The 22,684-nt window shown below is 47.5% G+C and overlaps 1 long non-coding RNA gene across 2 annotated transcripts in view; it reads left to right on the top strand.

Annotated features, from left to right (window-relative positions):
* Positions 1–2,467: 2,467 nt before the first annotated feature.
* LOC147104946 (uncharacterized) overlaps positions 2,468–22,684 on the top strand; it is a 30,037-nt gene continuing 9,820 nt past the window's right edge. The window contains exons 1-3 of one of the 2 annotated variants that reach the window (XR_015072378.1): positions 2,468–6,083; positions 13,379–13,693; positions 14,563–14,718. This is a non-coding gene — a long non-coding RNA (uncharacterized LOC147104946). Of the gene's footprint in view, positions 6,084–9,816; positions 13,694–14,562; positions 14,719–22,684 lie in introns of those variants that run through there. The other variant, XR_015072377.1, reaches the window with a different exon arrangement.

Genomic DNA, 22,684 nt, shown 5'->3' with positions numbered 1-22,684 from the left:
AGACTTGATATCTGACAGCACCAAGTGCATAATGGGTGGAGAAGAACTGGGTATTATCAGCATGTATATAGAAGCTGACACCATACTGCCGGCGATGCACCTTGTGGAGCCCCCTTCAGCCAACATGTCCCGTCTGAGCTGATGCTGATCTGTCTCGTTGCCTTAAACAACAGATTACACACACACACATCCAGAGGCAGGGTCAGGTCTTTATTAAGATATCATACTTCAATATTCCTGTGTGAGAGCTGCTATACCGAGACTCTGGCATACGGTACACCATTTCTACCTTTGATCACGACATTCCATGCATACCACCAATAAATAAGAGTAAAATAAAGATACATACAAGGGACAAAAAAAATAACAAACATAAACCCAGCAAAAATGCACTTATCCCTTCTGATCTCTTCCAACCATTTTATTACCATGGTTATATTGCCCTCGTAAACTCATCCAATCATTTTATTACCGTAACCTGATCCCCAGCCTATCGCACGCAGGTCCGCCTTCAGATCTGTGGAGAAACATTTGCCTTAAACCCCCGACACAATTTACAACCCCATGCTCAGCAGAAAGCCGTTTTAACTCATCGTGCGCTAGTCCCACAGACTGCCCAGGACATTGAGGTACTCGGGTAGTGTGAACTCTCGTTCCCACAACACCAAGGAGCAACAAGGAGATAAGCAAAAGGGAGGGGAAAGCAAGAGAAGCCATTGCTGGAGATGTGCTGGCTGTGTTAAAAAGGTAGGAGTGCAACCAACACAAGAGAGGTCCCACAGAGCTGGGCAATACAAGAGAGGTCCCACAGAGCTGGGCAATACAAGAGAGGTCCCACAGAGCTGGGCAATACAAGAGAGGTCCCACAGAGCTGGGCAATACAAGAGAGGTCCCACAGTGCTGGGCAATACAAGAGAGGTCCCACAGTGCCGGGCATCGCAAGAGAGGTCCCGCAGAGCTGGGCAATACAAGAGAGGTCCCACAGTGCTGGGCAATACAAGAGAGGTCCCACAGTGCTGGGCAATACAAGAGAGGTCCCACAGTGCCCGGCAACACAAGAGAGGTCCCACAGAGCTGGGCAATACAAGAGAGGTCCCACAGTGCTGGGCAATACAAGAGAGGTCCCACAGTGCTGGGCAATACAAGAGAGGTCCCACAGTGCTGGGCAATTGAGAGGTCCCACAGTGCTGGGCAATACAAGAGAGGTCCCACAGTGCCCGGCAACACAAGAGAGGTCCCACAGAGCTGGGCAATACAAGAGAGGTCCCACAGTGCTGGGCAATACAAGAGAGGTCCCACAGTGCTGGGCAATACAAGAGGGGTCCCACAGTGCCCGGCAACACAAGAGAGGTCCCACAGAGCTGGGCAACACAAGAGAGGTCCCACAGAGCTGGGCAACACAAGAGAGGTCCCACAGAGCTGGGCAACACAAGAGAGGTCCCACAGAGCTGGGCAACAAGAGAGGTCCCACAGTGCTGGGCAATACAAGAGAGGTCCCACAGTGCTGGGCAACACAAGAGAGGTCCCACAGAGCTGGGCAACACAAGAGAGGTCCCACAGTGCTGGGCAATACAAGAGAGGTTCCACAGTGCTGGGCAACACAAGAGAGGTCCCACAGTGCTGGGCAATACAAGAGAGGTCCCACAGTGCCGGGCATCGCAAGAGAGGTCCTGCAGTGCCGGGCATCGCAAGAGAGGTCCCGCAGAGCTGGGCAATACAAGAGCGGTCCCACAGTGCTGGGCAACACAAGAGAGGTCCCACAGTGCCAGGCAACACAAGAGAGGTCCCACAGTACTGGGCAACACAAGAGAGGTCCCACAGTGCCGGGCATCGCAAGAGCGGTCCCACAGTGCTGGGCAATACAAGAGAGGTCCCACAGTGCTGGGCAATACAAGAGAGGTCCTACAGTGCCGGGCATCGCAAGAGAGGTCCCACAGTGCTGGGCAACACAAGAGAGGTCCCACAGAGCTGGGCAATACAAGAGAGGTCCCACAGTGCTGGGCAATACAAGAGAGGTCCCACAGTGCCGGGCATCGCAAGAGAGGTCCCACAGTGCTGGGCAACACAAGAGAGGTCCCACAGTGCTGGGCAATACAAGAGAGGTCCCACAGTGCTGGGCAATACAAGAGAGGTCCCACAGTGCTGGGCAATACAAGAGAGCTCCCACAGTGCTGGGCAACACAAGAGAGGTCCCACAGTGCCAGGCAACACAAGAGAGGTCCCACAGTACTGGGCAACACAAGAGAGGTCCCACAGTGCCGGGCATCGCAAGAGCGGTCCCACAGTGCTGGGCAATACAAGAGAGGTCCCACAGTGCTGGGCAATACAAGAGAGGTCCCACAGTGCTGGGCAATACAAGAGAGGTCCCACAGTGCCGGGCATCGCAAGAGAGGTCCCACAGTGCCGGGCATCGCAAGAGAGGTCCCACAGTGTTGGGCAACACAAGAGCAGCACAGTGCCGGGCATCGCAAGAGAGGTCCCACAGTGTTGGGCAACACAAGAGCAGTACTGGAGGATGAACCATGTCAAACACTGCAGGAAAATTGAGAAAGGTAAGGAGGGTCAGTGTCGCAGAGGGTGCCACTCAAGGTTTTGATGAGAGTAGTCTCTGCTGTGACTTGGGCAAAAGCTAGACTGGAAGGATTCCAACAGGGCGTTTCTGGAGATAAGCTAGCAGGTGACAACATGCACTAAACAGGGAAAGGGAGGTTAGAGAAGGGGCGATGCTTAGAGAGGATGGATGGGTTGAGGGTGGGGTTTTTGAGTAAGGGGTTGATGACAGAGGTTTTAAAGAGGAGAGGGATAGTGCCTGTGGAAAAGAAACTATAAACACCAGCTAGCATGGGGGCCAGAATTGGTAATTGAGTGATCAGGGGTTAGGTGGGGGGAGATATCGGGAGCAGGAGGATGGATATGGAGAAGACAAAGGGGAGAGATGGGGAAGGGTTGGAATGGGAATAGTTGGGAGAGTTGAGGAAGGTCTGGAGTAGAGAGAAAGGAAGAGGCAGAGGCGGCTGTAAGGATAATCTCAGTCATGGAGACAAAACATTCCATGCGTTTGATATGTCATCGAATTACAGTATGCAGACGATGCTTGCGTCTGCGCACACTCTGAGGCCGAACTCCAAACTATCGTTAACACCTTCACCGAAGGTACGAGAGCATAGGTCTTACACTAAACATCCGTAAGACTAAGGTCCTCTAAAAACCTGCCCCCGCCACACAGTACTGCCCCCTGATTATCAAAATCCATGACAAGGCCTTGGACAACGTGGACCGCTTTCCATACCTCAGGAGCCTACTGTCAACAAGGGCAGACGTCGATGACGAAGTCCAACACCGCCTTCAGTGTGCCAGTGCAGCCTTCGGTCGCCTGAGGAAGAGAGTGTTTGAAGACCAGGACCTCAAACTCAGCACCAAGCTCATGGTCTACAGAGCAGCAGTGATACCCGCCCTGCTGTATGCTTCAGAGACATGGACCATGTACAGCAGGCACCTCAAAGCACTGGAGAGGGACCACCAACGCTGCCTCTGCAAGATCCTGCAAATCCATTGGCAGGATAGGTGCACCAACGTCAGTGTTCTTGCTCAGGCCAACATCCCCAGCATCGAAGCTTTGACCGCTCGACCAGCTCCGATGGACGGGCCACATCGTCCGCATGCCCGATACGAGATTCCCAAAACAAGCGCTCTACTCGGAGCTCCGGCACGGCAAGAGAGCCCCAGGTGGGCAGAGGAAATGCTTCACGGACACCCTCAAAGCCTCCTTGAAAAGGTGCAACACCCCCACCGACACCTGGGAATCCCTGGTCCAAGACCGCACAAAGTGGAGGAGAAGCATCCGGGAAGGTGCCGAACACCTCGAGTCTCTTCACCGGGAGCAAACGGAAGCCGAGCGCAGGCAGCGCAAGGAGCGCACGTCAACCCAAGCACCCCACCCACCTGCCCCTTCAACCACCGTCTGCCCCACCTGTGACAGAGACTCTAGGTCCCGCATTGGACTCATCAGTCACCTGAGAACTCATTTTTAATGTGGAAGCAAATTATCCTCGGTTCCGAGGGACTGCCTAAGAAGGATAGGGTCTAGCCGAATCCGCCAATTGATAACGAGGCTGGTAGTGTGCCAGTTACACTTGAGTTAGTGCCCTTCAGATTAACAAGCAGAGATAGGGTTAAACCAGGGAAGTGACAAGAATGTGGGAAAATAATTGCTTTGCTGGGAACAAGGGTGGAGGTGTGGGAAGAGCTTAGGAGCTCGGCAACAGCAGAGGTGCCATGACAGGTGGTGAGCCAGAGGAGAGGGAGCTGGGAGCTCGAGGGAGCTCATGGGGAGGTATCTCCAGGAATGAATGTTGAGGGGAGTGGGATTGGGCGAGAATAGGGGAATGAGAGTGTTAACAGAAATGAGGAAATGATCAGACATGCCTTATCGGTGATCAGAACATTAGGTACAGAGATGGCGAGGTCTAGGTGGTAGCCGTGGGGAACGTACGGAGAGATTAGGTGAGGATTAGAGGGTCAGAAAGTTGGAGGAGCGGGGTTAGGGGAGTTTGGGAGAAGGCTGATTTAATTCCAGGACAGTCTTGGAGGGTTAGCAACCATACTTAGAGCAGGAGCCGTGCCTGAAGAGCTGACTATTTTGATGAAACTTAACCCTATCATTTCTACCAAGTCTCCCTGTCACCTTCACTCAGCACTGAGTCTATTGATTTAATCAGTGATTGAAAATAATTGACCATAATCCAGTACGAGCTGAAATGGATCTCTGTCGGGAAAATAATTTTTTTGCGTGGAGTCACAGCACGAGAACTGCAATGAGAAGCAATGGTCCTTTTATTTACGAGGGTCACAGCAGTCGGCTTGCTGGCAAGCAAATGCCAACTGTTCCTGAATTACAAACAGGCTGTCAAATACGCTACGTGTATGAATCTGTGTAATTCCCGTAGACCAACAAAGGTTCGACAGAAGTCAAAAACAGGCCACAGTGTCGCTTGCCAAATTCCCACATAATCGTTTAGCTTTTGTAGGTTTTATTTTGGGAGTTGGGCCTCTTATGATGCAATACAAAGACCCAAGGGGGGGCGGGAAAGTCTTCATTTCACATCATGTGAGCCTAACCGTGTGTGACCGTTAAATAAAGGAGATCGGGGTCCCGGAGCTACGACTGTGCCCAGAGTTAAAAAAATAAAACCGTAGAGGATGGTGAGACTAATTTAGGCTGACCATACGTCCCCGGATTAAGTACTGTGCCCCCAGGCAAACAATGTCCCCGCAAAGCTCATGCCCGTATACTCTGAGTGTTTTGTTCAATGTGAATACACAGAAACTCCAGGGGGAGATTCTCGGCCGGTTTCCAGGGGCCGGTTGAACGGAGGTGACAATGGCGACCCCGCCTTCCCACAATGCAGCGCGGCAGTGACAAGGCCGCATCGATAGCTCGGGCCGCACTACACTCTGGGTGATTGAGTCAGCTGACCTCGAGTTTTGGCCAATAGTGACTGGTCGGAGGGCGGAGCCTTTAAAATGCACGGGAGAAGCTGCAGGCGCAGTGAGAGCTGGTGGGTGAGTGGATTTAGATTTACTTGTCCTGTATATGGTGCAACGTGTTTTTTTTATTGAATAAGGCAAGCTCTACGTTCTCCCACCGGGAAGAGGTTTCTGAAACCTTCTGAGGCAGAGGGTGTTTCACACCTTATATGGAAAATCTCAGTCTGTTTGGAACAGATTTAAAATTGAGAAATTTAAAGTTCGGGTATTCGGGGACGAGTTAGATGGGACAGCACTATTGCCAGAACACACGCAAGACTCATGATTCGGTGTCTGTCAAGTGAAAATGGTGTTGCCAAAAAAGCGTAATTGCTGCTTTAATATCCAACTTCAAAAGGATTTTCCATATTTACAACCAACCAGAAAAAAATCATCTGTATTATATTCAATAGGCCAGTCAGTAGTTTCCATTTCGAGTGGAGGCAGGACATCTATAAAAGAACACAACGGTGCCACCAAACATAAAGCTGCTCCTACAGTGCCTGCTAGTTCAAGTTTTGTTGCCGATATTTTTCGCAAAGTTGAGCCAACACAGAGTGAGTATGACCTTGCTTTGCAAGAAAAAATATATGCACATCATACCGTTCGACATAATCACAGTTTCAGGTCAATGGATTGTATTTCCAATTTAAATTTTAAAATTCATCAACCCAAATTTCTCATGTGTGTGGACAAATGTTTTTGCTCCCGGGGCAAATGATGAAGTAATTGAAGACCTGAAAGATAGAAACATAGAAGATAGGAGCAGGAGTAGGCCATTCGGCCCCTCGAGCCTACTCCGCCATTCAATGAGATCATGACTGATCATCCAAATTCAGTACCCTGTCAAATTCAAATTCAAATCGCTTTATTGGCATGATAAGGTACATCTTATGTTGCCAAAGCATCAAAATACATTTATGGTTGAACACATAAACGCAGTTCTATTCATACAGTGTATAAACAGGTATATCCCTGAGTGTATAAATATACATTCGCCTTGTTTATATATACTCTTTTCTTAGTTTACTGGTTGTCCCTCTGTTCATGGCAAGCTGTAACATAGTGTGCCGCCAGTGTTACACAGCTTCTCTCCTCCCCCAGTAGGAATGGGAGTTTTTGGTTGTCATTCAGATTTCTGAATTCAGGGCATATTTGTGAGAATTTTTGGTAGAAATTCTCCCTGATGCCCTGATATTTTCCACAGGCTGTGAGGAAGTGCATCTCTGTCTCTACTACTCCCTGACTGCAGTGAGCGCATATCCTGTCTTCTCTTGGCAGCCTGGTCTGCCTGTGTCTGCCTTTTTCGATCGCTAGGCTATGTTTGCTAAGTCTGTACCTTGTCAAGGTTCTTCTCAGTTTGTTATCCTTTACCATGGTCAGGTAATCAGCTATGTTGTATTGTCTGTTTAGGGCCTGTCCCTGCCTTCTCCCCATATCCCTTGATCCCTTTAGCCTTAAGAAATATATCCAACTCTTTCTTGCATATATTTAATGAACTGGCCTCCACTGCCCTCTGTGGCAGAGAATTCCACAGGTTCACCACTCTCTGGGTGAAGAAATTCCTCCTCATTTCAGTTCTAAATATCCTACCCCTTATCCTTAGACTATGACCCCTGGTTCTGGACTCCCCGACCATCGGGAACATCCTTCCAGCATCTAATCTGTCCAGGCCTGACAGAATTTTATGGGTTTCGATGAGATCCCCTCTCAATCTTCTAAACTCCAGCGAGTATAAGCCCAATCAACACAATCTCTCCTCATACGTCATTCCTGCCATCCCAGGTATCAGCCTGGTGAATCTTCGCTGCACTCCTTCCATGGCAAGAACGTCCTTCCTCAGATAAGGCGACCAAAACTGCACACAATACTCAAGGTGCAGTCTCACCAAGGCCCTGTAGAACTGTAGCAAGACATCCTTGTTCCTGTACTCGAACCCTATGTGTCACTATCTGTTGATGCAGCAAATAACGGACATGGAAAGTTGCTTCCTGTCTTGGTTCACTATTTCAAGGCTTGTGAAGGCAGTCCGTGTGTGCAAACTAAACTTGTGGATTTTGTCGAACTTAAAGGAGAGACATCAGAACTTGTTGCAGCTGAGATAATAAATGTCATGAATAAGTATGGAATCGAAAATCAGGTTGTGGTATTGTCAGCAGATGATACAAACTCAAACCTTGGCAGCCGACACAGACATGGAAGAGAAAATGTACAACCAAAGTAAAGGCGAGCGTAGAACGGGAGTGATAGGCTGTTCTGTCCTCACGACTATGATTCGACAGACAGCTAAACCCTCATCACCAAACAGGAGGCGTTGTTACTTTTAATCCAGTTTAATGACACAGGGTGAAACTACAAGAGAGCAAGAAATTACAACATCAAATAAGGCCGATTGGTCTTACAATCACGATCTGAATACACAAAATAAACCTAGGATAGTAGAACGAAACGTTACCACTATAACTCAACGGTTCTATTACAATTTGAGGTAAATCTGATACAACAATCAAAGGTCTAACACATGAATGCCAGGAGAAAGACTAATAGCCAGCCACATGGAAACTCCACAAAGTGCAATATTTTAACTCATCTGGCCACAAATATCAAGAAATGGTGACATAGATCAAACATAAAGACATCTGATAAAAGGCTACTTACAGACAATGCCAGTCAAAGGGGGAAACTAAGAAGGATGGCGTTAGATACTGTATACATCACCAGCCATGAATTGTGGGCTCCCTCGTGGTTGTGTTTTACTTTCGCTTTCTCATCATGTCACATGACATAAATCAACAATAAGGAGGTATGTAGTAAAACCACTAGGGGGAGACAAAACACAGTACTAAAAGTCTCATAGGGGACATAACATAGGCCTTGGATGCCCTGCTCACCTTGCGCACAACTGTGCCCAAACTGATAGGGAAGCAATCCCAGTAGACGCTGAGAACATTCTAATTTTAAGATTTTCGGATATATTCACTGTTCACGCGGAAAGACTGAAAAGTTTTTGTGAGTATGTGGGACTAGAATATCAGAATACTGTGATCAGATGGCTGCCAATGTTACCTGCTTTAGAGAAGATCCATCAACTTCATGAGTCGTTGAAGTCATTTTTCTTGTCAGAGGAAAAGTGCCCAGTTGGTCTTCACACAATATTTGAAGACCCACAGACCGCACTCAGTCTTCACACAATATTTGAAGACCCACGGACCGCACTCGGTCTTCACACGATATTTGAAGACCCACGGACCACACTCAGGCTTCACACAATATTTGAAGACCCACGGACCGCACTCGGGCTTCACACAATATTTGAAGACCCACGGACCGCACTCGGGCTTCACACAATATTTGAAGACCCACGGACCGCACTCGGGCTTCACACAATATTTGAAGACCCACAGACCGCACTCGGGCTTGCTTATAGCCATGCAAACATGACACCTTGTCACAACCCAATCAGACTGCTTGAGGGAGATGATCGCTGTGCAGTGGAGTCAGCGATATCTTAAACAATCTCGAAAAGAAGCTGATTACAAGGTATGAAGAAGACTTTGTGTCTGAGAAAACTACTTGGAGACTTAGAAGAAGCGGGATTGTGACATGTCAGCGCGATCTTAATGTGCCAAGATCTTTCTTCGATACAGCCGTAAAATACATGCGTGCACGGGGAAAGCACACCGATTGAGCTTAGAGGTGTCTGCTTTTAAATAAAGTTCCTTTAAGATCCGAGATTGAAACAGCAGTTGAGTTACTGCAGAAGAAATGCCCGAATGTGACAATTGAGGATGCACAGTTTGATGAAGTAACTCTGTTAAGTGAGGTTGTGACAGGGAAACTGTGTCAATGGAATAGCAAACTACAACAATCACAGCACGTGGCAGATGGGATGAAGTAATCAAGCATTTCAGGGAATCCTCAGTAGCACACGCAAATATAAAACACATGGCAGAGCTGATGCTGTAATAACAACAGAAAATGCTGGAAAAACTCAGCAGGCCAGGCAACATCCGTGGAGAGAAATTAGAGTCAATGTTTCGGGTCGAACCCTTTTTCAAAACTGGAAAGGAAATGAAATGGATCGAAAGGCAGGGCTGGGAGAGAACAAAAGAGAAGAGACATTAAGAGGTATTCAAAACGAGACGAGATGGTGATTGGACTAGTGGAGACAAAAGACAGCTCTAGATTAGGTGTGAAATGCGCTGGCAGAATGGGAGACAGCTGCCATGTGGGAGAGAGGAAAAAAAAGAAAGGGGGGGGAGGGAAAAACCAAAACAAAGGGGTGGGGAAAAAAATATAAATAAAAATGTAATAGGGGCCGAGGTTATGATCTGAAATTGTTGAACTCGATATTGAGTCCGGAAGGCTGTAAAGTGCCTAATCGGAAGATGAGGTGCTGTTCCTCGAGTTTATGCTGAGCTTCCGTGGAACAATGCAAGAGGCCAAGGACGGTGAGGGCCGAGTGGGAATGGGGCGGTGGGGCTGATGCTGTGCCTGCCTGGCAGGAATGCTTCCGTCGAGAGGGGGTTTTCCTGTCATGAACGGCCTGAGGACAGCAGAAACATCCAGATACAAGGTTGAAACTGTGAAAGCTATTTTTGCTGTCAAAGTAAACTTCACTCTGCCCTGTCCTGAATTCTGAGCAAGAACATTCAAATTCTAAAACAGATACGCTCATCAGAGAAATACAGCTATTAATCCAGCGAGCTGCAGTAACACTATTCTTGTGTGTGTTTAGGGGTGGGAGTTTTTTGTCTCTAGACAATTTCCGTCTCCTAGACATTTTTGGGGAACTGTGAAAATTAAGAGTGATGTTTTTTGTATTGCTGTGCATACAAACTATCAAATCATTTTGTTTGTAGTTTTATAATGTGCCACTAGGTGGCGAATATCATTTCTGTCAATTCTCATTAAAATTGTAACATTTGTTATATCGACATTATCATTGACTGTGATGGTTGATAGAGGTTAATCTTTACGCGTATTTCACTAGCAGAAGCAACAAAGTTGTCATGCCGGTTTTCTTGAAACGTGTCCTGGCTACGTTGCTGTTCCAACGTGAAATTTTGCGCATGCGTGAAACTTTGAATCGGCCGCGCAGCCCGTTAAAGGGGCCGCTCACCCAAAAGAAAATTAAGGGGACTATTGCCAGTGTCTCCCCGGATTCAGTTTAGAAAATATGGTCACTCTAGACTAATTCATCTGTTCAGAAATCATAGTTTTATACAATTCCTCCACAGCTGAGACCTTGCTTTATTGAAGGAGGATTAGGACAGAAATGTGCATCACAAACCCCATACATCAATCATTACAGGGCATGACAGAGCCAAGAAAAGAAAGGGGCTGGAGGGCATGTGGGATAAATGGAGCTTTGAAGGGCATTTGGTCCCACACACCTGCCCCCTTGTGGTCAAAAAAGTTGTCGCTTCTTCCCAAGGGGCATCTCTCACACCCTGGAAGCTGCCCTATAGCACCCGTCTGTTGCCGGAGTTTGACTTCAGATCACTGTGTGGGTAAGTGCAGGCACAGAATAGTATCCCATCATGAAGTGAGTGCACTAATGGGACTAAGAGCTGACAAATCCCCTGGACCTGACGGCCTACATCCTAGGGTTCTAAAAGAGGTGGCTGCAGAGATAGTGGACGCATTGGTTTTGATCTTCCAGAATTCCCTAGATTCTAGAACAGCCCCCACAGATTGGAAGGCAGCAAATGTAACCCCGCTATTCAAGAAAGGAGGGAGAGAGAAAACAGGGAACTACAGGGCAGTTAGCCTGACATCAGTAGTAGGGAAAATGCTACAATCTATTATTAGGGACATGGTAACAGGGCACTTAGAAAATCATATGATGATTGGGCAGAGTCAACACGGATTTATGAAAGGGAAAATGTGTTTGACAAATCTGTTCGAGTTTTTTTGAGGGTGTAACAAGCAGGGTAAATAAGGGGGAACCAGTGGATGTAGTATATTTGGATTTTCAGAAGGCATTCGATAAGGTGCCACACAAGAGGTTGTTGCACAAGATTAGGGCTCATGGGATTGGGGGTAATATACTAGCATGGATTGAGGATTGGTTAACGGACAGAAAACAGAGAGTAGGAATAAACGAGTCATTTTCGGGTTGGCAGGCTGTAACTAATGGGGTATCGCAAGGATCAGTGCTTGGGCCTCAGCTATTTACAATCTACATCAATGACTTAGAAAAGGGGACTGAGTATAATGTATCCATGTTTGTTGATGATACAAAGCTAGGTGGGACAGTAAGCTGTGAGGAGGACACAAAGAGGCTGCAAAGAGATATAGACAGACTGAGTGATTGGGCAAGAAGGTGGCAGGTGGAGTATAATGTGGGGAAATGTGAAATTATCCACTTTGGTAAGAAGAATGGAAAAGCAGAATATTTTTTCAAAGGTGAGAGACTAGTAAATGTTGGTGTTCAGGAGGGATTTGGGTGTCCTTGTACACGAACCACAGAACATTAACATGCAGGTACAGCAAGCAATAAGGAAGGCAAATGGTGTGTTGGTCTTTATTGCAAGGGGGTTGGAGTCTAAGAGTAAGGAAGTCTTGCTACAGTTGTACAGGGCCTTGGTGAGACCACACCTGGAGTACTGTGCACAGGTTTGGTCTCCTTATCTGAGGAAGGATATACTTGCTTTAGAGCGGGTGCAACGAAGGTTCCCGAGATTGATTCCTGGGATGAGTGGGTTGTCCTCTGAGGAGAGATTGTGTAGATTGGGCCTATATTCTCATTGAAACATACACATTTTTAGAGGGCTTGACAAGGTAGATGCTGAGAGGCTGTTTCTCCTGGCTGGAGAGTCTAGAACTAGGGGTCAGAAAGGTTATAGCATAGTGGTTATGTTACTGGACTAATAAATCCTGAGACCTGGACTAATGATCCAGAAATATGAGATCAAATCCCACCACAGCAGCTGGGGAATTTAAATTCAGTTAATTAAATAAATCTGGAATAAAAAGCTAGTATCAGTAATGGTGACCATGAAACTATCGGATTGTCATTAAAACCCATCTGGTTCACTAATGTCCTTTAGGGAAGGAAATCTGGCCTCTATGTGACTCCAGACCCACAGCAATGTGGCTGACTCTTAACTGCCCTCTGAACTGGCCCAGCAAGCCAGTTTCAAGAAGGCGGCTCACCACCACCTTCTCTAGGGCAATTAGGGATGGGCAATAAATGCTGGCCTTGCCAGTGATGCCCACATCCCGTGACTGAATTTAAAAATGTCTTTGGATAAGGGGTCAGTTATTTAGGAATGAGGATAAATTTCTTCACTCGGAGGGTTGTGAATCTTTGAAATTCTTTACTCCAGATGGTTGTGAAAGCTCAGTTGATGAGTATATTCACAACAGAGTGACATGAATCTTGTCATTCCTGTGGAAATGACTGACGAAATAATACTGGGCAGCCTGCGGGTGGCGCTGTCCAGGGAGAGTATAAATACTCGGGCACGGGCCCAGCTTGCTCAGGACATTCTTAACAGGAACTAGTGAAGGACACAACTAGATCTCCATGTTGAAAAACAGTTGATTAAAGCTTTGTTTAACGCTTAGACCAAGTGCCTCGTAGTTTTCTTACGTCACAGAGATCGATAGATTTTTGAGCACTAAGGGAATCAAGGGATACGGGGGATCGGGCAGGAATGTGGAGTTGATGTAGAAGTTCAGCCAGGATCGTGATCTGTTGGGGTCAGTGTAAGATAAATGCCGACCCTGATTGTGATGAATCACTTTGGTTTTACTCTAGAGCCTCAGGGGCCACATACAGAGTTTGATTGAATTTACAGATATCTCCAGTTTGCTGATACTAATGGATCTTGCTCTAATTTAGGATTTGTCCACCACTGAGGAAACAGTACTGAGAACAGCCCTTTCCAAACCTGCAAACAAGACCAACCAGGATTAGGGTTCGGACCAACCAGGGGTAATATAAGCACCAACAGGAGCGGGTTGCCTGGATTTGGAGGCCTGGAGTGTCAGGCTTTGCGGGCTGTCTATGGCCCACAGGCACAGCATCGTAAGGGCTGCCAAGAAATGAAATCACCAACAAATCATTTAATAACCATCCCTTCAATAAACTGGATAAGCAGCATCAACATGGCGACTGCTAAATCCCATCAGAATCCGGGATAACCCGGCATGCTAGGTGAGCTTAGTAACCACACCTCAACCACTGGGGGTTCTCCAGACCCCACACTTCTAGTCTTCACTCCTGTTAATTTTGCGTGCATCAGTCAGGAAGTGTCTGCAGTGAGGTGAGGCCCAGCACACTGCTCGGCTTTCAACCGGAATACTGCAGCAGTGTTAATTCCTGCCCTCGACACGATGGATTCCAGTACGGCAGCAGGAGACAGGCATTGAGAAAGACTTGCCCTGACGTAGCCCAGGCAGGGGAGTATCCGTGGGGGGGGTTTAGAGGGAGGGGAGTGTCTGTGGGGGGGAGGGGAGTGTCTGTGGGGGGGGGTTAGAGGGAGGGGAGTGTCTGTGGGGGGGGTTAGAGGGGGGGGGGAGGGAGCGGAGTGTCTGGGGGGGGGGAGGGAGCGGAGCGTCGAGGGGAGCGTCTGGGGGGGGCGTCCGCGGGGGGGGGGGGGAGAGAGGGGAGCGTCCGCGGGGGGGGGGGGGGGGGAGGGAGGGGAGCGTCCGCGGGGGGGGGAGGGGAGTGTCTGTGGGGGGGGAGGAGTGTCTGTGGGGGGAGAGGAGTGTCTGTGGGGGGGAGGGGAGTGTGTGGGGGGAGGGGAGTGTCTGTGGGGGGGAGGGGAGTGTCTGTGGGGGGGGGGGGGAGGGGGGAGTGCCTGTGGGGGGGGGGGGGGGGAGTGTCTGTAGGGGGGGGGGTGTCTGTAGGGGGGGAGGGGAGTGTCTGGGGGAGGGGAGAGTGTCTGTGTCTGTGGGGGGGGGTTTCAGGGAGGGGAGTGTCTGTGGGGGGGGGGGTGTGGGGGAGTGTCTGTGATCAGTGTGGAGATGATTTCAGTGGCAGTATTCTAAATCATAATGTCTTCAATTCCCGTCCCACTCCAGAGGCTGGAGCACATAATCCAGGCTCACCTTCCAGTGCCGTGCTGAGGGAGTGCTGCACTGTCAGGTGAAGTCTTCTGAATGAGACGATAAACCGAGGCCCCCATCTACTGCCTCAGTTGGATGCAAAAGATCCCGCGGCACTTTTTGAAGAAGGTGGTGAGTATCCTGGCCAATATTTATCCTTCAACCAACATCATCACAGATTATCTGGACATTCATCTCAGTTGCTGTTTGTGGGATCTTGCTGTGTGCAAATTGTCTGCCACATGTGCTGCACTACAAGTGACCCATGTTCCCTCTAATTTTTTTTAATGTGCGGGGCCCCTTTAACTGGCCGCGCGGCACGTTCACATTTTCACGCATGCCCAGTTTTTTCCATTTAAGAGCTGGTGAGCAGCCTGTGTAGGACCTCCAGACCGCTGCGCGGCCACTTATAGAATGGTTACAGCACAGAAGGCGGCCATTTGGCCCGTCGAGCCTGCGCCGGCTCTCTGCAAGAGCAGTTCAGCTCGTCATAAGAACATAAGATGTAGGAGCAGGAGTCGGCCATTTGGCCCCTCGAGCCTACTCCGCCATTCAATAAGATCATGGCTGATCTGATCTTAGCCTCAACTCCACTTTCCTGTCCGCTCCCCATAACCCTCGACTCCCTTACCGTTCAAAAATCTGTCTTATCTCCACCTTAAATATATTCAATGACCCAGCCGCCACAGCTCTCTGGGGAAGGGAATTCCAAAGTCCCACTCCTCCGCCCTTTCCCCGTAGCCCTGCAAATTGTTTTCCTTCAGGTACTTATCCAACTCTCTTTTGAGTGGGAACATTGCAAGTGTCAACTCTTCAAAAGTACTTAATTGGCTGTAAAGTACTTCGAGACGTCCGAGATAAATGCAAGTTCTTTCTTTGAACTCACCCATCAGAAGTCCCCACAGATTCCACTGCAGCATCGGATTGTTTATCCGATTCCAGAGCCTTCGCCCCACTGCTGTATCTGGGAGTACATTCCATGTGTGGGTCACTCTTTGTCTGAAGAAGAACTTCCTGATATCGGTCCCTTTACTAGTTTGAGCCCGTCTCCTTGTCCTACTCTTGCAATTTAAGGTAATTTAGCAGATTCGCCTTTAACTAGATTATCTCCCACTGTAACATCACCTCTGAGACGCCTCCTGCCAAATCTGAAAACCCAGGTTTCTCCAATCATTCTGACCTCCGACCAAGGGTCAATCTTGTGCCTCTATTCACATTCTTTTGCCTGGTTGCTCTGCATTGGTTGGACTGTTAACCATTCAGCCTACTAAGATACAAAAGATCTCCTTCAACTTCATCCATATTTATTTCACACTGTTCGTACAGTACGCGTCACCTATGTTTTTCCTTCCAACGTACGGCACTTTACACTTGTCTGCATTAAATTTTCTCTGCCATTGTTCTGTCTGCTTACATACCTTGTCCAATTCATTCTGTAATTTCACAGCTCCCTCTTCTAATTCTACTATCTCTCCTAGTTTGGGATCACCTGCAAAATTTGACCAATTTGGACTGAGTTTCTAAAGCCAAGAGATTGATGTAAATTATAAACAGTAGTTTTCTCAACACCAAGCTCTGGGGCAACCCCACTTGGTACCTCCACCCTGCTGACACAACTCCTCGAACAAATATCTGTTGTTTTCTATCCTTCAGCCAATTTCCTGTCCATTCCCAACGTTTATCCTGAATTCCCACAAATTTGAATTTCGCTAACAACCTTTCCTATAGAACTTTGTCAAGTGCATTTCTGGAAGTCCAGGCACATCAGAGGGCTTCCCACAAGCCACTTGGGTTGTCACTTCCTCAAAGAGGTCGACGAGATTGGTCAGACAGGGCCTCCCTTTCTCAATCCATGTTGTCTGTTGGTAACTCAGTTATTGCTGTACAGAGAATCTTCAGGTTTACTCCTGATAATCTATCCCTATATTTTACATGATTGAAGTAAAACTAACGGGGTTATAGTTGCTGGTGTCTGATTCGCCCGTTTTGAATATCGGCACCACATCAGCCCTTTTCCAATCTACTGGTATCCCCTGCCCAGTATCTCGAGACTCCTCATAATGATAGTGCCCCACAAACCTCCTCCTCAATCTCTCTCAGCTCTTTGGGATAAATAACATGTATCCCTGGGATATATTTGTTTTGAGCCCTTTTAGTCTGTCTGGGGCATCCAACTCTTGGTATCAGTCACTGATTTTACTCAGGTTCTGTGTGTTTGGAGAAGACTGTTGCTCGTGTCTTCCCTTGAGAATGTTTGTAAGCAATCATTCAGAATATTTACTATTTTATGCTCACCCTCAGTTTCAATCCACATTGCATCTTTTCGGGCTTTCACCTTTTCTCTGATGCCCTTTTACTGTTGCAATACTGAAACAATTTTTTTTACCTTTATCTTTAGTCTCTGCTGCCTTGTTGGCCCTCTGATCATCCTTTCAACATGTTTCTTCATTTTACATAGGATATACAGCACAGAAACAGGCCATTCGGCCCAACCAGCCCATGCCGGTGTTTATGCTCCACCCGATCCTCCTCCCGTCTTTCCTCATCTATCAGCATAACCCTCGATTCTCTTCTCCCTTATATGCTTATCTAGCCTCCCCTTAAATGCATCTCACAGAAATCACAGAAACCCCACAGTGCAGATAGAGGCCATTTCGGCCCATCGAGCCTGCACCGACACATATCCCACCCGATCCCCGTAACCCCTACACCAACACATATCCCACCCGATCCCCGTAACCCCTACACCAACACATATCCCACCCGATCCCCGTAACCCCTACACCAACACATATCCCACCCTATCCCCGTAACCCCACGATTTAATCCCCCTAACACTAAGGGTCAATTTATCATAGCCAATCAACCTAACCCGCGCATCTTTGGACTGTGGGAGGAAACCCACGCAAACACGGGGAGAATGTGCAAACTCCACACAGTCACCCGAGGCCGGATTCGAACCCGGGTCCCTGGCGCTGTGAGGCAACAGTGCTAACCACTATGCCACCGTGCTGTACTATTCACTTCAATCACTCCGTGATAGTGAATTCTACATTCTCACCACTCTCTGGGTATGTTTCTTCTGAATTCACTATTTGATTTCTTGATGACTATCTTATATTGATGGCCTCTAGTTATGTTCTTCCCCACAAGTGGAAACTCTGTATATACTCTAAAACCTTTCATAATTTTAAAGACCTCTATTAGGTCACCCCTCAGCCTTTTTTTCAAGAGAAAAGAGACCCAGCCTGTCCATCCTTTCCTGATAGGTATACCCTCGCATTTCTGGTATCATCCTTGTAAATCTTCTCTGCACCCTCTCCAGTGCCTCTATATCCTTTTTATAATATGGCGACCAGAACTGTACGCAGTACGCCAAGTGTGATCTAACCAAGGTTCGATACAGGTTTAGCATAACTTCCCTACTTTTCAATTCTATCCCTCTAGAAATAAACCCTAGAGCTTGGTTTGCTTTTTTATGGCCTTGTAACCTGGGTCGCAACTTTTAGTGATTTGTGTATTTGTACTCCGAGATCTCTTTGTTCCTCTACCCCACCCTCCAAGTGATAAGTGACCTCCATATTCTTCCGACCAAAATATAGTACCTCACATTTATCGGTGTTGAATTTCATTTGCCAATTATATGCCCATTCTGCAAGTTTATTAATGTCCTCCTGTAACTTGTTGCAGTCCTATTAACTATCCCCCCTGATACTCATCCTAGTGGATCCCTTCCTCTCTCCCTCACCAGGATTTGTACAGGTTCTTTTATCTCCTTAATTCACGTATAATTTCGTTGATAATCCATTTAAGACTATGCCTCATTAGCCTGAGCTTGCTGGTTCTTGGGATGTATTTATCCTGCATGCTCACCATTATTCCTTTAAAGGTCCTCTACTGCTGTTCTTGAACAAGCTCCACAAATCAATTTGCTCAACTTGTTCCTTTGTTTTTTGGGTTTTTTTTTGAGTTTAGCCCTTTTAAAGTTGTTTACCTAACTCCTGATTGTTGGTATTTCTGACTCGCAAATTTGAACTTGATCATTCTGTGGTTGCTACCCCCCCAGAGGTGCTAAGGCTTCCATTTCCTGGGTCATTAATGTGTACCAGGTCAAGGATGAGCAATGCTTCTTGGGGCTTCCTTGACTCACTGGGTCAAGAAACAGACATGCATTGCATCTGCCAACTCTAATTCACCAGGGTTTTCCCAGTTTATTTTAGGTTAAGAACATAAGAATTAGGACCAGGAGTCGGCCATACGGCCCCTCGAGCCTGCTCCGCCATTCAATAAGATCATGGCTGATCTTTGACCTCAACTCCACTTTCCCGCCCAATCCCCATATTTCTCGATTGCCCTAGAGTCCAAAACTCTATCGATCTCAGCCTTGAATATACTCAACGACTCAGCATCCACAGCCCTCTGGGGTAGAGAATTCCAAAGATTCACAACCCTCCTCATCTGTCTTAAATGGCCAACCCCATTAAAATAATGTTCTTGTCCCTTACCCCTCCTATCTCGAGTGGACAAACGGTCTTCCTTATGCTAACCTGGTGGTCTTTTGCACGTGTGGTGTTAGCTTGGATCCTTTCGTATTAGAGATATCAATTCAGCGTAGTTCATTGTGACCCTTTCTACCTCCCATAGGATCAATCCTTATACTTCCTATGTGTACCAGACATATGGAACGACACCACCTCCTTTTCTGAACACACTGTACCCGTGATTGCGTCCTTGCGTTAATATTCAACAGTTCATCTAGTTCCCTTGAAGATCTTCAATATCTCAACAAAGCCATTTCTTAGACATATTTTTTTTAAATTTAAATACCGTACATTTATATAATAGGTTTAAAGTAGAAAACGTCCCAAGGAGCTTCACGTCGAAATAATCAAACATTGACATGGAGCCAAAGAAGGAAGCATTAGGACAAGTGACTAAAATCTTGGTCAAAGATAAGCTTTAAGGAGGGTCTAAAAGGAGGTGGAGGAGTTCAGGGAGTACCAGAACGTGGGGCCGAGATGGTTGACGGTATGGGCACCAATGTTGGGGGCGAAGGGATTGGGGACGTGCAAGAGCCCAGAGCTGAAGGAACGGAGAGTTCTGCTAGGGTTACAGGGCTGGAGGACGAGCGATATATGGGGGATGGAGGTTGAGGTAATGAAAGGATTTAAACACAAGGATGAGAATTTTTAATTGGAGACGTTGGGGGACTGGGAATCGCTTGGGACTTGACGCGAGTTAGGATACGGGCAGCAGAGTTTTGGATGGTGGTTTATGGAAGGTGGAAGATCGGCCAGGAGAGCATTGGAATAGTCGGGTCTGAAGGTGACAAAGGCATGGATGAGGATTTCAGCAGATGAGCAGAGGCAGAGAAGAGCGCTATGGAAGTCTTGGTGACGGAGAGGATATGGGGCAGGAAGCTCAGCTCAGGGTCACGTAGGGCACCGAGGCTGTGAACAGTCTGGCTCAACCTGAGACAGTGGCCAGTGAGAGGGATGGGATCAGTGGAGAGGGTACGGAGTTTGTGGCGGGAACTGAAGACAATGGCTTTGGTGGTCTTGATGTTTAACTGGAGGAAATTACAGCTCATCCAGGACTGAATATCAGGCAAGCAGTGTGACAAATCAGAGGCAGTGGAGGGGTGGCGAGAGGCAGAACTGCGTACGTGTGGAAACTAACCCCGTCTTAGAATAATGTTGCCAAGGGGCAACAAGTAGGTGAGAAATAGGAGGGGGCCAAGCATAGATCCTTGGGGGACTCCAGAGGTAATGGTGCAGGAGTGGGAAGAGAAGCCGTTGCAGGTGATTCTTTTGCTTGGAACCAGGCGAATACAGTCCCACCCAGCCAGACAACGGACAGAGGAGATGCGTTGGACGAGGATGGGGTGGTCAACCACGTCAAAGGCTGCAGACAGGTCGAGAAGGATGAGGGATAGTGCACCATGGTCACAGTCACACAGGATGTCATTTTTAACTTTGATGAGCGGTTTCAGGTTGTGGCTACTCCCTAGCACTCAGTCTTTCCTCGTCATTCATGTGCACAGTCCCATTATTAACTTAGTTGCCTTTACACCCACCAAGTCCAGAATTTCCACACCCACTACCAGGGAACTCTGGCACAGGCTGGGAACGCATCAAAAAATATTCAAAGGTCTGCCATACCCCACCGCACGGTGTAATTAAACAGTGAGCCACTGGGGGAGCTGTTTGTAGTGTCCTTTTATATGAAGACCAACTAATCCCCTCAATGAGTCACAAAGCAATGCCCCAATCAAGGGCTCAATGTTACCTGACTGGATTCCGGCCGATATAGGTGAGCTGGGAAGCACTAATCCAATAAAGTGCGAGAGTCACAAGCAATTAGCGCTTCACATCGGTAACAAATTGCATGGAGTGCGACCTGGTGCTGTCTGATACACCAGCCTGGCATTCCTCAGCTTGCTTCATGGTGCAGCAATACCGCATTGTGACCCGGGAATGGCAGTCATTGTTGCACTTCGAGTAAATTAGAGGAAAATCCACTCCTTCACACACACACATCAGGTTTTGGCAGGGAGCTGGGATCAAATTACTTAAACACTTCACTTCACTTGTACCAACACCTAATGTTCTGGTACAGAGTCCTCCTCTCCATTCCTTTCAACGAGTTCAAATAGCACACATTGGAGTTTAGGACCAGTGTTTAAGCTCCAATCGGTTATATGGAGAATGAATGCCCATTCTTCCACATAAATAATGACCGATAATGAGAAAAAAACAGAAACTGCAGGAAATACTCAGCAGGTCCGGCAGCATACGTGGAGAGAGAAAGAGAGTTAATGTTTCAGGCCGATGACCTTTCAGCGACCTGAAACATTAACTCTGTTTCTCTCTCCACGTATGCTGCCGGACCTGCTGAGTGTTTCCAGCAGTTTCTGTTTGTTTCTATTTCAGATTTCCAGCATCCGCAGTATTTTGCTTTTGTTTTAGCGGATAATGAGGATTGTCATCACAGAAATGGCAGGTTCCAAAGTTGTGCGTTCCTGCAATGTTGTTAACGGTCGTTAATTCCAGATAAATAAATGCAGCTTTCTTTTGTTATAAGGGAAATGTAAGCTGCCTGGTTTTCCCTAAGCTGTACACATCCCATTTATCTGCAGCCCCCATGACTGCACACACGTAGAACACAAACCATTAGCCAGAAACTGCAGAACAACTTGTGTTTATATAACCCCTTTAACGAGAAAAATGTCCCAAGGAGCTTCACAGGAGTATAATCGGACAAAAAGTTGACACTGAGCCAAAAAAGGAGATATTAGGACAGGTAACCAAAAGCTTGGTGAAAGAGGGAGGTTTTAAGGAGCATCTTAAAGGAGGGGAGAGAGATCGTGCGGCGGAGGGGTTTAGGGAGGGAATTTCAGAGCTTAGGGCCGAGATAGATTCAGGGACGCAGCGCTCCCTGCAGGAATCAGGGACTTCACTGAACTCTTATTAAAATAAGGACATAAGAAATAGGAGCAGGAATAGGCCACTTGGCCCCTCGAGCCTGCTCCGCCATTCAATAAGATCATGGCTGATCTTGGGCTCAAAGCCACTTCCCCGCTCGCTCCCCATAACCCTTCACTCCCTTATCTTGCAAAAATTTGTCTATCTCCACTTTAAATGTATTTAATGACCCAGCCGCCACGGCTCTCTGGGGCAGAGAATTCCACAGATTTACAACACTCAGAAGAAATTCCTCCTCATCTCAGTTATAAAAGGGCGACCCTTTATTCTGAGACTGTGCCCCCGAGTTCTAGATTTCCCCACGAGGGGAAACATCCTCTCTGCATCTACCTTGTCGAGCCCCCCTCAGTATCTTATATGTTTCAATAAGATCACCTCTCATTCTTCTAAATTCCAGTGAGTATAGGCCCAGCCTGCTCAACCTTTCCTCATAAGTCAAACCCCTCATCTCTGGAATTAACCTCGTGAACCTTCTCTGAACTGCCTCCAATGCAAGTATATCCTTCCTTAAATAAGGAGACCAAAACTGTACGCAGTACTCCAGGTGTGGTCTCACCAATACCCTGTACAGTTGCAGCAGGACTTCCCTGCTTTTAATACTCCAACCCCCTTGA

Source organism: Somniosus microcephalus, chromosome 19, assembly GCF_052327205.1.
Source record: "Somniosus microcephalus isolate GS21.2 chromosome 19, FLI_Smic_1.0, whole genome shotgun sequence".
NCBI classification, from domain to species: Eukaryota; Metazoa; Chordata; class Chondrichthyes; order Squaliformes; family Somniosidae; genus Somniosus; species Somniosus microcephalus.
Note: the sequence above shows the minus strand (reverse complement) of the source record. Positions and strands in the feature narration are given on the sequence as shown.